Consider the following 15000-nt stretch of genomic DNA (forward strand, 5'->3'; position numbering starts at 1 on the left):
ACATGTGTCCTATCCGCAAACTAGTAACTGAAGTTTTCAAATAAATATAGTGGAAAGTACAATATTTGGATCCGAGATGTAGTGGAGTAGAAGTACAGTAAAAGTATTGGAAATTGGAAATCCTCAAGTAAAGTACAAATACCTCAAAACTGTACTTAAGTACAGTACTTGAGTAAATGTACTTAGTTACTTTACACCAGTGGAAGTGACACAATCAAGTGATCATTAAGCTAACGTCTCCCGCTGCCAATGACAAGCAACAGAGAGGAGAGAAATGAGTTCATGAGTGTGTGCGTGTGCGTATGTGTGTGTGTGCATAGTGCGTGTGCGTATGTGTGTGTGTGCATAGCGCGTGCGACGTGCGTGTGTGTGTGTGTGCGTGGGGGGTTTCTAACTGTGTGTCAGATGGCAGCTTCATTAGCGGCTGCCTCCTGTATTTCTAAACCCAGTATCACTCCTAACCGCTCCACCGGGCAACCCCGGAACCACCGGAACCACCGCGGCTGTCTGACAAAAAAACATGTGTGAACCGTGAACAATTAGGATGACTGTAAACCCAGCCTGGAGTGGTAGCAGAGCCATGGATAGGGCTGTTTCTTCACACATTGTTCCTGTCAGGCAGAAGCCTCCGTGTAGCTCTGTTAAATACATTCTTGTAAACAACAACACCTCGTTTCTTATTGCCATAAGAGACAAAATAACTGATCACATAGAAATAAGACAGGATAATGAATCAAAATGTATATTTAGATTGTACTGTGCTGAGAGAGGAATCAGAGAGGTTCAGCAAGATGGTGGTCAGACAGTCATATATAACAGAATACAGTATATGACAGTTTGGCATGGACAATTTCATCGGTTCCTGCTAATATGACGAGGTTGCCAAATCCATAAAAACACGTGGGGGTCGTCCTAGACTAGTAGATTTCCACCTAGGCAGTTAGACTGTTGTTTTGGGGCCACAGTTGATAAGGCAGAGAGTCCTAGTTTCCACCAGACAGTGACCTGGCCTTGTGGGTGCTTTGCACAGAATTCCACAGAGCCAAGGTTGTAACCCATAGCTCTGGTCCATCGCGTCTCCTCCCGGTGACGCTCTGACAGACCCGTCGGGAAATGGCTAGACTCCAGTATCTCAGCCCCTCCGAGCGCTCACCAAACCAAAGGTAGTTTTGCGTTGTTGAAAGTCTATTCTCCGCGGTGGTGAACCCCTCAGCACCCCACCTACTCTGTAAAATACATTATTTTTGGCATGAAATAAAGTGCATCCAACTCGACCGCCGCTTATTTCCGGGTTGTGAACCATTGTATCTGCGGTGGCCGCTAGGTGGCTCGAGATCGGTGCGTTTTATTTCATGACAAAAATAATGTATTTTACAGAGTAGGTGGGGTGCTGAGGGGTTCACCACCGCGGAGAATAGACTTTCAACAACGCAAAACTACCTTTGGTTTGGTGAGTAGTGAAATAGTTTTGTTTATTTTGACTGATGTTGAGCGCTCGGAGGGGCTGAGATACTGGGGTCTAGCCATTTCCCGACGGGTCTGTCAGAGCGTCACCAGGAGGTGACGCGATGGACCAGAGCTATGTAACCCCATGTATAAGCATGGCAACAGTGAAACACAGTCACACGTTCCATATTTATTGATAAAACCAATACTCAATATTAACTACCACGAATTTCCTAACAAACTCCTTTCACAATAAACACAGGTCGGCATCGGTTCAGTTTATTTCCTGGACACTAGGGTTCAAGTGGTTGATATATCAAAGATTTGGAGGCCCCCCTGTAGTAACTCTGAGGACCCCCTAGGGGTCCCGGGCCCCCTGTTGAAGACCCTTGCCGTAATACATTGTGCACTGAAACCTTATGGCTCCTAATTAGCTAAATAAAGAGCCACAAGACGGCCTACACTGTAACTCTGTAACTCTCTCCTCACTGGTCTCCCGGCATGTGCACTTAAACCTCTCCAACTGATCCAAAATGCCGCGGCACGACTGGTCTTCAACCAGCCTAAGTTCTCACATGTCTCTCCCCTTCTCCGCAGCCTCCACTGGCTCTCGGTTGCGGCCCGCACTGAATACAAAACACTGATGCTGACCTTCAAAGCAGCCAAAGGTATGGCTCCTCCATACCTCCAGAAGCTGATCAACCCCTACACCCCCACCCGGTCACTTAGATCAGCCAACACAGGGATGCTGACAGAACCCTCGCTCAAAACTCCAGGGCAAAAATCCACTCGTCCGAGACAGTTTGCCCTCCTGGCCCCCAAGTTGTGGAATAAACTCCCTGTCGCACTTAGAACAACGGACTCACTCGCTAGCTTTCGCCGTGGACTGAAGACTCACCTTTTCAGACTCCACCTAAACCCTTAGCACTACAGAAAAAGAATCAATGAATACATGAAGCTAGTTAGCATTTGTTTTTGTTTTCTAGGTTTTTTCAGAACTTTGATTATATTGTGTTTTTTCTAGATAGATATCCATTTGCATTTGTTATATTGTTGATGATGTACTGACATATTATCTTGTTTATTATTGTGATGTTATCTGCTTATTGTAAGTCGCTTTGGATTAAAAGCGTCTGCTAAATGCCTAAACTGTAAACTGTAAACTGAATAATCATCCGGCGATTAAGATCTTGGGTGTTCTTTTTGAGTCTGAGAGGGTACAAGTGGAATGAATGCACCATTCTCAGATGTGGAACTCTGAAACTAGACCATTAAGGATTTATAACTCCGAAAGTATACGGACACTGTACACTTTCAGAGTTTAATTAACACCCTGGAGTTCACAGCGTACTGTTAATGAATGCGGTTATCTTAAGTTCGTCAACGGTTGCGGGCGCTCCCTCGTGGCTGCTCCTTGGGTAATAAAACAGCTCGAGTGGAGGCTGCAAATAGATCCCACTTTATTATTTTCTCCCCTCCCCCAAATTCACTTCACATATCACTCTGTGGAGTCCCCGTGGGCACCTTATCACAGCTACCGCAGCACTAACAATTATACGCTAAAGGTCGTGATAATTGCTAGGAATGATGGGAAATATCCAAGCAGCGATATTTCATCGCCATCAGCGATGTGTGCGCGCCGTGTGAACCAAATGAATGTTAATGAACCTGTGTACGTGGAAGGTACGTGATATCTAATGCGCGCACGTGCGTGAGTGTGTGTGTGTGTGTGTGTGTGTGTGTGTGTGTGTGTGTGTGTGTGTGTGTGTGTGTGTGTGTGTGTGTGTGTGTGTGTGTGGGCTTGCAATACTATCTTTGTGGGGACCTCATGTCCCCACAAAGATAGTACAATCGGAGGAAAAAACCTTGTGGGGACAAATTAATATGTCCCCACAAGGTGTTTAGGGGTTAGGTTAAGGGTTAGGGTTAAAAATGAATGGAATGTCCCCAAAAAGATAGTAGACTATGTGTAATGTCCCCACAAAGTAGCAATTGCAAACCTGTGTGTGTGTGTGTGTGTGTGTGTGTGTGTGTGTGTGTGTGTGTGTGTGTGTGTGTGCGTGCGTGCGTGCGTGCGTGCGTGCGTGCGTGCGTGCGTGCGTGCGTGCGTGCGTGCGTGCGTGCGTGCGTGCGTGTGCGTGTGCGTGTGTGTGTGTTTGCGTGCGTGTTAGAATTTAGCTAAAGGCATTTCATAACAAACCATCTTGACAGTTTTCTGTTTCGTTTTTAATTATTTTTTCTCCTCTGTTTTTGCTTTCATTAGATGCGATGGTAGAGCGAAAGGAGCATCGGAATCAAACTGGGGACCACTTATACCATGGTCTTCAACAGGTCTTCCCCCAGGGGGTCCTCATAGTTACTACAGGGGGTCCTCATAGTTACTACAGGGGGTCCTCCAAATCTTGAGTGAAAAAAAACAAAAAAGTTTTTTCTCCTTCTTTATTGTAAACACTTGAACCCTAGTGTGCATATTCTGAGAACTTTGGCCAAAAATAGCAGATCTACAAGCTCACAACGCCTCAGCGCGAGGCGTTGTGAACTTGTAAATCGGCTATTTTCGGCAAAGAGGTTTGATGTATAGGGGGAAAAGAGCAGACTAAGTACAGAGTCAAAGGTCAAGTTTATTAAGTATTGACGGTTCAAGTGGTTAAATATCTGAAAACACAAAATACACTGATGATTGTGCTGTCAAATGATGAAACTATATGGAATCTATGAACAGATTTTGCCCTAAAATCACACAAATCGGTACACACTATGTCTACACTCAGCGCCACCATCAGGCCGATTTTTTTCAACCACATTTTTGGACACTGCTCCTACACATTTTGCCCTAAAATCACGCTGCGACCTGACGGTCGCTTATCTCCCGATTAGGGAGTCTTACTGGTACAATTGTGTTGCAGATTAACTCAGCGGGTGCCCACGCGTCAAACTCTTTGATGTCGCTGGAGGCCCACAACGTTTTGATGTGTTTACTGTATTTACATTATTTACAGTATTAACTTTAAATCTCACCGTTATGCCTGGATGCAGCCCATTCACCGCGGGTCGCTTCGAGTCGACGCTGAGAGCATCCCGCGGCCGTTTTTCTCCATAATACTCCAATGCATTTCCCCATCTTTAACGCCCTTTATCTCTAATGTTTGTTTTATGGCTAAAACTGTGCCCGGCTGCGGCAAAATGACCAACTTTTGATCTGCAATGAACAGCTATGATCAACACTGGTCCATACAGTAAGTTACACAACAACATCCTGTCTGCGGTCATGTGACCAAGTGACGTCATGACGCATGCATTGACGCAGCAGGGCCTGATTCAATACAATGGTGGTGGGCCTGGGCAGCGAGAGGGGATAAATGGGGCAATCCAGGGGCACCCGATGTGTTAACATATATTTCGGTGCCATGGCATTGGTCCGACATCCCATTAGTCCGAATCTGGTGAATGTTAACCTGGTGAAAATACTATGCCTAAAACTAACCCTAACCTCAGTAAAACTATGCATAAACCTAACCCTAACCTCAGTAAAACTATGCATAAACCTAACCCTACCCCTAACCTCAGTAAAACTATGCATAAACCTAACCCTAACCTCAGTAAAACTATGCATAAACCTAACCCTAACCTCAGTAAAACTATGCATAAACCTAACCCTAACCCTAACCTCAGTAAAACTATGCCTAACCCTAACCCTAACCTCAGTAAAACTATGCATAAACCTAACCCTAACCCTAACCTCAGTAAAACTATGCATAAACCTAACCCTAACCTCAGTAAAACTATGCATAAACCTAACCCTAACCCTAACCTCAGTAAAACTATGCCTAACCCTAACCCTAACCTCAGTAAAACTATGCATAAACCTAACCCTAACCCTAACCTCAGTAAAACTATGCATAAACCTAACCCTAACCTCAGTAAAACTATGCATAAACCTAACCCTAACCTCAGTAAAACTATGCCTAAACCTAACCCTAACCTCAGTAAAACTATGCATAAACCTAACCCTAACCTCAGTAAAACTATGCATAAACCTAACCCTAACCTCAGTAAAACTATGCCTAAACCTAACCCTAACCTCAGTAAAACTATGCATAAACCTAACCCTAACCCTAACCTCAGTAAAACTATGCATAAACCTAACCCTAACCTCAGTAAAACTATGCATAAACCTAACCCTAACCTCAGTAAAACTATGCCTAAACCTAACCCTAACCTCAGTAAAACTATGCATAAACCTAACCCTAACCTCAGTAAAACTATGCCTAAACCTAACCCTAACCTCAGTAAAACTATGCATAAACCTAACTCTAACTAAATTAGGACTAATGAGATGTAGGACTTATGGGCAGTACCCTATATTTCATAGATAGCTTCATGATCCATGGATTCATGTTAAGTGTATTTTCAGACATTTAACCGCTTAAAGCTATACTGTGTAAGTTGCTCAACTAGTGGTCAGTAGCGTCCGCGTCTTTCGGCCGTTTTTCGCCGCGGACCGGGCCTCACACCCCCGCGTCACCCCCGCGTCTGCCTCCACCTCGCCGAGATCTATCTTTAGAGGGGGCCCTGGTTCCTGTGCGTTCAGGCATTCCGGAGAAACGGAGTGTTTCACCCGAGTATAGATAGAGACACACGGGCGCCTACAAATATGGCCGCCCTATTGTGATAGCTAGCGACCCCACTTCAAGATGCGCTGTGATTGGCCGGCAGTGTATAACCCTCGCTGTGATTGGCCGGTAGTGTATGATGATGTAATTTTTGCGCGAAAACCGGACCCCGGTCAGGATCATAGAAAACATATAAAGAGAAGGCTTCAGAAGTTGAAAATAACGGAGTGGGTGTTCTAAAACTTTAGCGATTTAAGAGTTAGGACAATTTTAAGATTTGTTTTATAAAAAAAGTTACATGGTACAACTTTAAACCGTCAATACTTAGTAAACTTGACCTTTCACTCTGTACCGATCTTTAAGGGTCTATTTGTTTACCAACTCTTCATCATTTAGCTGGGGGACCATCTCACCTGGAACCCCCTCAAGGACCACTGGTGGTCCCCGGACCACTGGTTGATAACCACATGCCCTATAGTAAAGTTCCTTCCTCTTTGATACTTGGTGATAAAAGGTGCGAGTCTCACCTCTTCCCACTCGGCGGTGAAGGAGGGCGTTCTCTCCAGCCGGCCCCCAGGACTGGTGGCGTCTCCTGGGCTGGGGCTGCCCGGTCCCTGGCCCCTAGACCCGGAGCCCCAACTGTGTTCCTCCTGGAGAAGTGACAACCAACCTCATGTTAGTACTGACATGACTAACTAACTAAAGCTGGCTGCACACTGCACTGTGTTTCATCGTTGCATTTTGGAAATCCGAAATCCTCGAAAGCATTTTTCAGGCCAAGGAGAGAAAGAGAAGAGAGAGAGAGAGAGAGAGAGAGAGAGAGAGAGAGAGAGAGAGAGAGAGAGAGAGAGAGCAAAGGACCCAGTGGTGACAGTCCGAAAATAAATACAGTGTGCAAAGGTGATTGACATAACGTGAGGTTGATTTTTTTATTTATACGCTCCGAAATTCAATCCGATATTCAGCCCCAAAAATGCAGCAGTGTGCAACGACCTTAATTTTGGGTTTTTCATGATTCTGAATCCATTGCAAGCATTTGTTTTACACAAAAAAAAAAAACATTAATTGGGCTAAAACTATGGTTTAGTACCTAATGAGTCATCACTTATCACAGTTTTGTGGGAGCCGTTTTTAGCCCAAGGAATGTTTTTCATGCAAAACATATGCTTTAACCTGACTTTCGCCAGATAGTTGCAGCAGTGCGTAACACTCTGCCTTACATCTGGGCTCTCTCGGACACACTCGATGTAAGGGGCGGGCCATTTTTTGAATTTCTGTAGCAGGTGATTGGATGTGGCCGTTTCTATCACAGTCTGGGAGTGCCAACTCCAACCACTCATATTGGCCTGTCTGCATGACGTTGCACCCAGAATCCGCCTCCTGGGTTTCCACGTGGTCTGCAATCTCTATAGCCAATAGACTCTATTGGCTCAGAGCCGCTCAGAGCCCGCCCATAGCTGCCGCTGATTGGTCCGGCCCGGGACTTTACGAGTGTTATCAACTCTGGCGGACCGAGCCCAGATGGTAAAGCAATGCAACGCAATGCTGCCACCATCTGGCGAAAGTCAGGTAACATATGCTTGCAACGGATTCAGAATCATGAATGCTAATTCATACGAAATACGAAAATACCCAAGCGACTACACCATGCGTCCATATTCTGAGAACTTTAGCGAAAAATAGCAGATCTACAAGCTCACAACGCCCGGCTAAGAGGTTTGGTGTAGAGGAGAAAAAGAGCAGACTAAGTACAGAGTGAAAGCTCAAGTTTATTAAGTATTGACGGTTCAAGTGGTTCAATATCTGAACAAACAAATTGACATGAATCCAAAACACACTGATGATTGTGCCGTCAACGATGAAACTATATGGTATCTAATATGGGTTGTGGGGGTCCCTGCTTCATGTCTCTCTCTCTCAACTAAGGGGTCCTCGGCCTGAAAACGTTGAAGCCCCCTGGACTAGACCAGGGGATCCCAAACGTTTTTGTCTCAGGGCACCCCATAAATATTTTTTTAATCCGAGGCACCCCTACATTATAATGTTCACTCCCAGCACCTTATATTTATAGAATATCGTCGTTGTCGGGTGGAAACCTTGTATGTCCAAAACCGTTTGTTTTGTATTTATCATCTATAAAATGTACTAAACTAGTGAAAACAGCAGATCTACAAGCACACAACGCCTCGCAATGCGAGGCATTGTGTGCTTGTAGATCGGCTGTTTTCACTAGTTTTGTGCGACGGTCTTGTATGATGAAGCAGGGCAAAAGACGTACACATTTGAAACTTGGAGATACGAGGTTTCTGCCCGACAGTGACGATATTTTAGTGATTATGTTGAGAGGGAAATGTTGAGATAATAGCCATTTTGGTTAGAACTGACTGAAAACAACTTTGTACTTCAAGTTTAAAATGATACAAAATATTTTTTCAAGTGTCCAAATAAATTCCAAATACTATCAAATGATCTCGCGGCACCCCTGGAATGCCGTCGCGGCACCCCAGGGTGCCCCGTCACCTACTTTGAAAACCCCTGGACTAGACTGTTACCTGTATGGGAGACACGGCCACCAGGTTGGAGTCTGACTTGGACTAGACTAGTACCTGTATGGGAGACACGGCCACCAGGTTGGAGTCTGACTTGGACTAGACTAGTACCTGTATGGGAGACACGGCCACCAGGTTGGAGTCTGACTTGGACTAGACTAGTACCTGTATGGGAGACACGGCCACCAGGTTGGAGTCTGACTTGGACTAGACTAGTACCTGTATGGGAGACACGGCCACCAGGTTGGAGTCTGACTTGGACTAGACTAGTACCTGTATGGGAGACACGGCCACCAGGTTGGAGTCTGACTTGGACTAGACTGTTACCTGTATGGGAGACACGGCCACCAGGTTGGAGTCTGACTTGGACTAGACTATTACCTGTATGGGAGACACGGCCACCAGGTTGGAGTCTGACTTGGACTAGACTAGTACCTGTATGGGAGACACGGCCACCAGGTTGGAGTCTGACTTGGACTAGACTAGTACCTGTATGGGAGACACGGCCACCAGGTTGGAGTCTGACTTGGACTAGACTATTACCTGTATGGGAGACACGGCCACCAGGTTGGAGTCTGACTTGGACTAGACTAGTACCTGTATGGGAGACACGGCCACCAGGTTGGAGTCTGACTTGGACAGGGCCTTGGTCAGCTGCAGGTCCAACACGCTGCGCGGCACCGACCTCATCCTCCCCAGGGTGCACGCCCTCTCCTCGTACGACACGCCCTCCCGGGTCCCCGCCGCGCCCCTGGGAACCTCCCCGTTGTGGGCGGAGCCTCCGCCCCGAGGAGGAGGAGGAGGAGGCGAGGAGGCGTCCGCCTGGCGCTCGCCGTTCCTGGCGGGCCGCAGCAGCACCACCTCCTGGACAGTGGTGGAAAGTACACTAAGTAACATTTACTTAAAGTGATCCCTGGCTAAAACGACAAATATGCCGTAATAGATTATAATTGTCATCTATAACTACAATGTAAAATTAAAAACACCTTAAATATTTTATTTCTTCTAGAAATAGCTAATCTTTCACTCAATAGGGGAAATGCCTGTCGCAAGTTGATGATGTCATAAATGTCATGTGTGATCTATGCTTATGGAATTTATGGCATGCTTGTGCAAAAACTAGAGATGTTACCGATCAATCGGCAATGGATCGGATCGGGCCGATCAACGCGTGATCGGCGATAATCGGTGGTTTAGATCAAAAGGTAAATTCACCGATCCGATCCGATCGGTGCATCCGATCAACCAGCCGTTCAGTATGCCCACTTGAGGCCATTTTGGGGTATTGATTTCCACAGTGCTGAAGGAATAATTAGTTACTGCTATGATAATAAATACATAGTAATGCTGGTAAATAACTATAAGGCAAATATATAAATGAATCCATGAGTGAATTAATTAATTAAAGTTAAAACATTAACATTTAGAAAATATAAATAATATATAAATAATAACTTGATCGGATCGGTGATTGATCGGTATCGGGTGATCAAACTTTTGTGATCGGTGCTCGGTGATCGGTTCCAAAAAACCTGATCGGACCATCCCTAGCAAAAACACATTTAAAATATTGATTTGATGCTCATATTAACCATAGGAAGTATAAGTTTGTTTTTATTTGCACATGCATGCCATAAATTCCATAGGGATAGATCACACATGACATTTAAGACATCATCAACTTGCGGCGGGCATTTCCCCTGTTGAGTGAAAGAGTTGCTATTTCTAGAAGAAATAAAATATTTAAGGTGTTTTTAATTTTACATTGTAGTTATAGAGGACAATTATAATGTATTAAGGCATATTTGTCGTATTAGCCAGGGATCACTTTAACACATTGAATGCCCCAGGTGGCGCCAGAGTCATCCCCTGCTGCGTCAGTGCATGCGTGATGCACTTGGTCACATGACCGTAGTCAGGATGTTTTGGACTTCCACCTAGTATGGGCCAGTGTAGACTTTAGCTATTGTTTGCCGATCTAATTTGGTCATGTTACCAGCCATGCCCGGAGTTTTAGCCATAAAAACAAACATCAGAGATAAAGGGCTTTAAAGATGGGGAAATGCATTGGATTATATGGAGAAAAACGGCCGCACGATGCTGTCAGCGTCCAGTGGAAACAACCCGCGGTGATTGGGCAATATCCACGGGTCGGCCCGACCTTACGGTAAGATTTAATATTGTTACTGTAAATACAGTAAACGCGTCCTGGGCCTCCAGCGACATTAGATTTTGACGCGTTGACACCTCGTGGCTAATAGTATGATAGTCTGAAATAGTCTGAAACTCATGTCACTGTGTAATCTGCCCTTTGCCAGTCGCCCCCCAACAACAGCTGACCAGTACATTAAGTAGTCGAAGTACAGTCAATTCATTTGATTGGCTTATAATTGCGCATTGAAAAATGGATGGAGCCCGCACACCAGATAAGGTACAAAAAGACTTTCTTTATTTGGACAACGTTTCGATCTATTCAGATCTTCATCAGGTATGACCTGATGAAGATCTGAATAGATCGAAACGTTGTCCAAATAAAGAAAGTCTTTTTGTACCTTATCTGGTGTGCGGGCTCCATCCATTTTTCATAGTATTTTTTTAGCCCAGCACCCATCAGTCGATGTGCGTTGTCTATTTTCGTTATAATTGCGCATTCCCACAATGACAAAAATATTAACTTATATTTTAAGATGACTTCTTAACTCAGTTAGCGCCGGGCGACTTTACGAGCGACTAGTTCACTATGGCGTTTGGTGCCGAGCGACTCGGAGCGACTTTTATATAAAAGCATTGTTTAAGCTTTTAATATGTGTTTATAGACGGAGCGAAATGGTTAGCTTACCTCAGCTAATGTCCACACGTAAACCGTGAAAAAAAAGGATACGATTATGACGTCACCTTTAAACCAGGGCTTCCTGTTGACAACAGGCCTCTGCTAGCGTTAGCCTCAATGCAACCATCCGACCCTCACGTAGCTTCACTAGGTCGGATTTTGATTCTGAAACTTTCTGTGTGGCATCTATATACGTCCCGATGCCCATACCAATGGTGGTTTGAGACGATCAAGCACGAATTGAACAGTATTGAGCTGAAATGGTGACCGGCGGCCCGTCCATGTTAAGTCAATGAGGACCAAGTCAGCGTCTCATCCTGTTATGTGGATTTAAACAGGCTTAACATGGGACCATGTCAGTGTATGGTGTATGGTGGTCTCTAGTGGTCATCTGGTGGTATGGTATGTTGAACGTGCATTCGTTAAGGTGGTCTGGTTAAGGTGGTCTGGGGGGATACAAAATAGCTATTTCCTGGCGTTATAAGCGCACATTCATATTCATATTTTGGAAATCTGGCCCTGTATGAGTTAAGGTGACAGTACCCCTTTAAAGGGATTACGACATGCTGTTTTTACCAATCATAACTCCACTCCAGTGAGCAATGGCAGGTTTTTTTGTGGTTTACAACCACAGTTGTAAATGTTAATGAAAAAAAAAATGGAATGATACACAGTGGAAAGTAACAGGTAAATGGTAAATGGTGTATTGGAACGATACAAACACACACAGACTGCTATTTCCACTATTTTGCAAAATGTTTAAAAATATATGAACATTTTTCAACATGGAAACGATTATGACGATTATGACAAAATAATAGCGATTAGACCATTATGTAATAATTGTGACGGGCCTGTACGGTACCTCCTGGTCCTGGTTGACCCGCGTGTGGAAGATGGTCCGGTAGACCACCTGCGGCTTCTGGGGGTCCTCCCCAGCCCCGCCCCCCCTGGCCACTGACGACTGGGTGGTCCCCGAGGTCCTGGAGATGACCTGAGGAGGGCAGGGTCCATTTTGACAGGGAATCAGTGTGGATGCCATTAGGGTTGTTCGATATGGCCAAAAAATAAAATCTTGATTATTTTCTCTGAAATCCCGATTTTCGATTTCGATTTCGATTTTTTGTTAAAAGAATAATACATTGTTTCAACTATTTTGTTTTCATTAAAAAAATGCAAGGAAATGTTTTTTTTTTTTCATTATTGTTTCATTTTTTGATTTTTTTTATATAGCCAAATAGCAAAATGCAATAAAACAATAAGGGTATTAATAATAATAACTTTAGTTGCGCAACAATCACATACAGAAGTTAACTTAGCGTCCTTAGTGTTTCATTATCAATAGTGAGTGACAAAACAGCCAAAACAAGCCAGCTCTTGGAGGCTGGTGAAACGGGTGAAAAAATAGCTAAGGCCACCCCTGAATTTTGGCTGGCATTTCGCCTACCAAAATGTAATTCCTGGCTACGCCCCTGCCCTGCACCACTCATGCACGGAGATGTTGACTGATTGTAAACGGAGGCGAAGCGCTTCGCTTCCCGACGCAAAATTAACACAGTGACAGGGACAGTAGGAGACTACAGTCAGTAGGTGGGTAACACAGAATTAATAAGCTTCTTTCAAACTACAACAAGAAGTAAGTTTACCAGCTCAGCAGCGTTTTGTTCTGTTTTCTGTTGAACCATCGCGAGTGAGCGCAGTGCGGTGGTGAACTCTGCTCAGTCTGACGTGCGCTAAACGCGCATCAAAGAAATGACACATCAGAGAGAAAGTAGTATTAATTTGGTGTCGGACCTTGTCGTCCTGCTTTAGGAGGACGGGGCTGTGTACTTTTTGCGCGTGCAAGGCTCCAATGAGTAAGAATTTCCCTAATTAAAGTGAAAATCGATTTTACGATTTCCATTTTTTTAAATCGTCCAAAAGAAAAAAAACGGGTTACGATTAAAAATCGATTAATCGAACAACCCTAGATGCCATTGGGCAGGGGTCTTCAACAGGGGGTCCGGGACCCCTAGGGGGTCCTCAGAGTTACTACAGGGGGTCCACCAAATCTTTGAGTGATAGAAACTGTTTTCTATATATTTTTTTATATTAACCACTTGAACCCTAGCGTCCATATTCCAAGAATTTAAGCCAAAAATAGCCGATCTTTGGCTTAAATTACACTTGCAAATAAATTCTGTCTTGGCCATAATATGAAGCGTGACATGACTGCGTGAGTGCATGGACTGACTGACTGACGCACATGAGCTGCAGGTTTTCATAGTAAATGCGACCTATGGTCGCAACTAAGCCCATATCTGTGAAGGCCCATATATGGACATATTGTGTCAGTCTCACGTTAACCAGAGTGGTTGTCGCGACGCCAGTCACACTTGCAAATTAATTCCGTCCTTGTCCCTTTTATGCCCACATATGGATATCCCTGATGTCATCAATATTAAGCCCATATTATCTGGTCTGTGGGAATGGCGCTTTAGTCCAGGGGGGTCCCCAAATAAATGTTTTATAACCCTAACCCTAACCCCAGATGATTAACTTAATGTGCAACATTGTTTTCTCACTTTTAACACAGTAAACAAACCAACATAAAGTACAAGTGTATAGAGGGTATTTGCACATTTCTAAAGTGACAATTTAAGGACTTTTTAACACCTCTAAAATGACAAATTGTGAAAATAGCCAATCTACATGCTCACATGGCGTTGATCTGCTATCAGCTATTTTCACAATAGAACCGTGTTATACAAAATGTAACGCCTCAACTCTTAGTGCTTGTCAGGGTGGGGGGGTACCCAGTTAAAATATGATTATTTTGGGGGTCGCGGCCTGAAAAAGGGCGAGAACCCCTAGCCTAGCGGGGCCCGACGTCATACTGCGTTCACTCACTCATTCCTTCCCGGACTGCTGTCCGCACAACAAACGTAGTCTTTCCTGACAACAAGTGAAAAGCTTTCCTTGATTGGTCCATGTGTAGACGGTGACGTAGATGCATGCTGCAGCATTTTCAAAACAACAACAGCTGCCCTCGCGATGCAACAAGTGTAACAGTTAACGCTCTAACGATAAAACAAGCAATAAGTGCAGTTATTTCAGAGTTGGAATCAATTACAACAATTAAAAAGGAACACGGGGGATGCGCTAGCGGAGTTCATCGGGCCGAAAAGACGTGTTTGTTTGCCGTTCTTCCGACTGGCTGAGAGATGTTTTGCTATGCTGATTGGTTAGAGGAGTCTGTCTGTCAAGGCAAATACTCCCGCCCACTTTTCAAGCTGCCAATAGGCCGAAGGCCAGACGTTATACTGTGGAAGGAATGAGTGAGTGAACGCAGTATGACGTCAGGCCCCGCCAGGCTAGAGAAACCCTGCTTTAGCCCGACGGAACCGACACCGTACCTGAGGGTTCAATCCTCCGCCGCCCACCACGATGCTGAAGCCGGGCGGCCGCAGCAGGCTGCCCCCCGCCTCGTACTTGGGGGCGTGGCCGTGGAGGGGGGCGTGGCCGTGGAGGTCGCTGCTCCGGGCGCCGTACAGGTTGTAGGGCGTGTCCGGCGTCTCGCAGG

At 45.0% G+C, this 15000-nt stretch overlaps 1 protein-coding gene and 1 pseudogene across 2 annotated transcripts in view; both read right to left on the bottom strand.

The window, feature by feature from the left end:
- Positions 1-6694, bottom strand: part of LOC308309193 (ankyrin repeat and sterile alpha motif domain-containing protein 1B-like) — a gene marked incomplete at its 5' end in the record, with an annotated part of 162184 nt that extends 155490 nt beyond the window's left edge. Inside the window, one exon of the mRNA XM_080754684.1 lies at positions 6587-6694. The remainder of the gene's footprint in view (positions 1-6586) is intronic.
- The window catches only part of LOC308308959 (ankyrin repeat and sterile alpha motif domain-containing protein 1B-like), a 376529-nt pseudogene continuing 361754 nt past the window's right edge, over positions 226-15000 (bottom strand). Inside the window, exons 14-18 of the transcript XR_013963389.1 lie at positions 14834-15000; positions 12304-12432; positions 9206-9472; positions 6587-6709; positions 226-243 (exon numbers count right to left, since the gene is read on the bottom strand). The exon at positions 14834-15000 is cut by the window's right edge and continues 201 nt beyond it. The product of XR_013963389.1 is annotated as an ankyrin repeat and sterile alpha motif domain-containing protein 1B-like (transcript). The remainder of the gene's footprint in view (positions 244-6586; positions 6710-9205; positions 9473-12303; positions 12433-14833) is intronic.

Source organism: Nannobrachium achirus (assembly GCF_963921795.1).
Source record: "Nannobrachium achirus genome assembly, chromosome: 23".
In the NCBI taxonomy this organism is placed as follows: Eukaryota; Metazoa; Chordata; class Actinopteri; order Myctophiformes; family Myctophidae; genus Nannobrachium; species Nannobrachium achirus.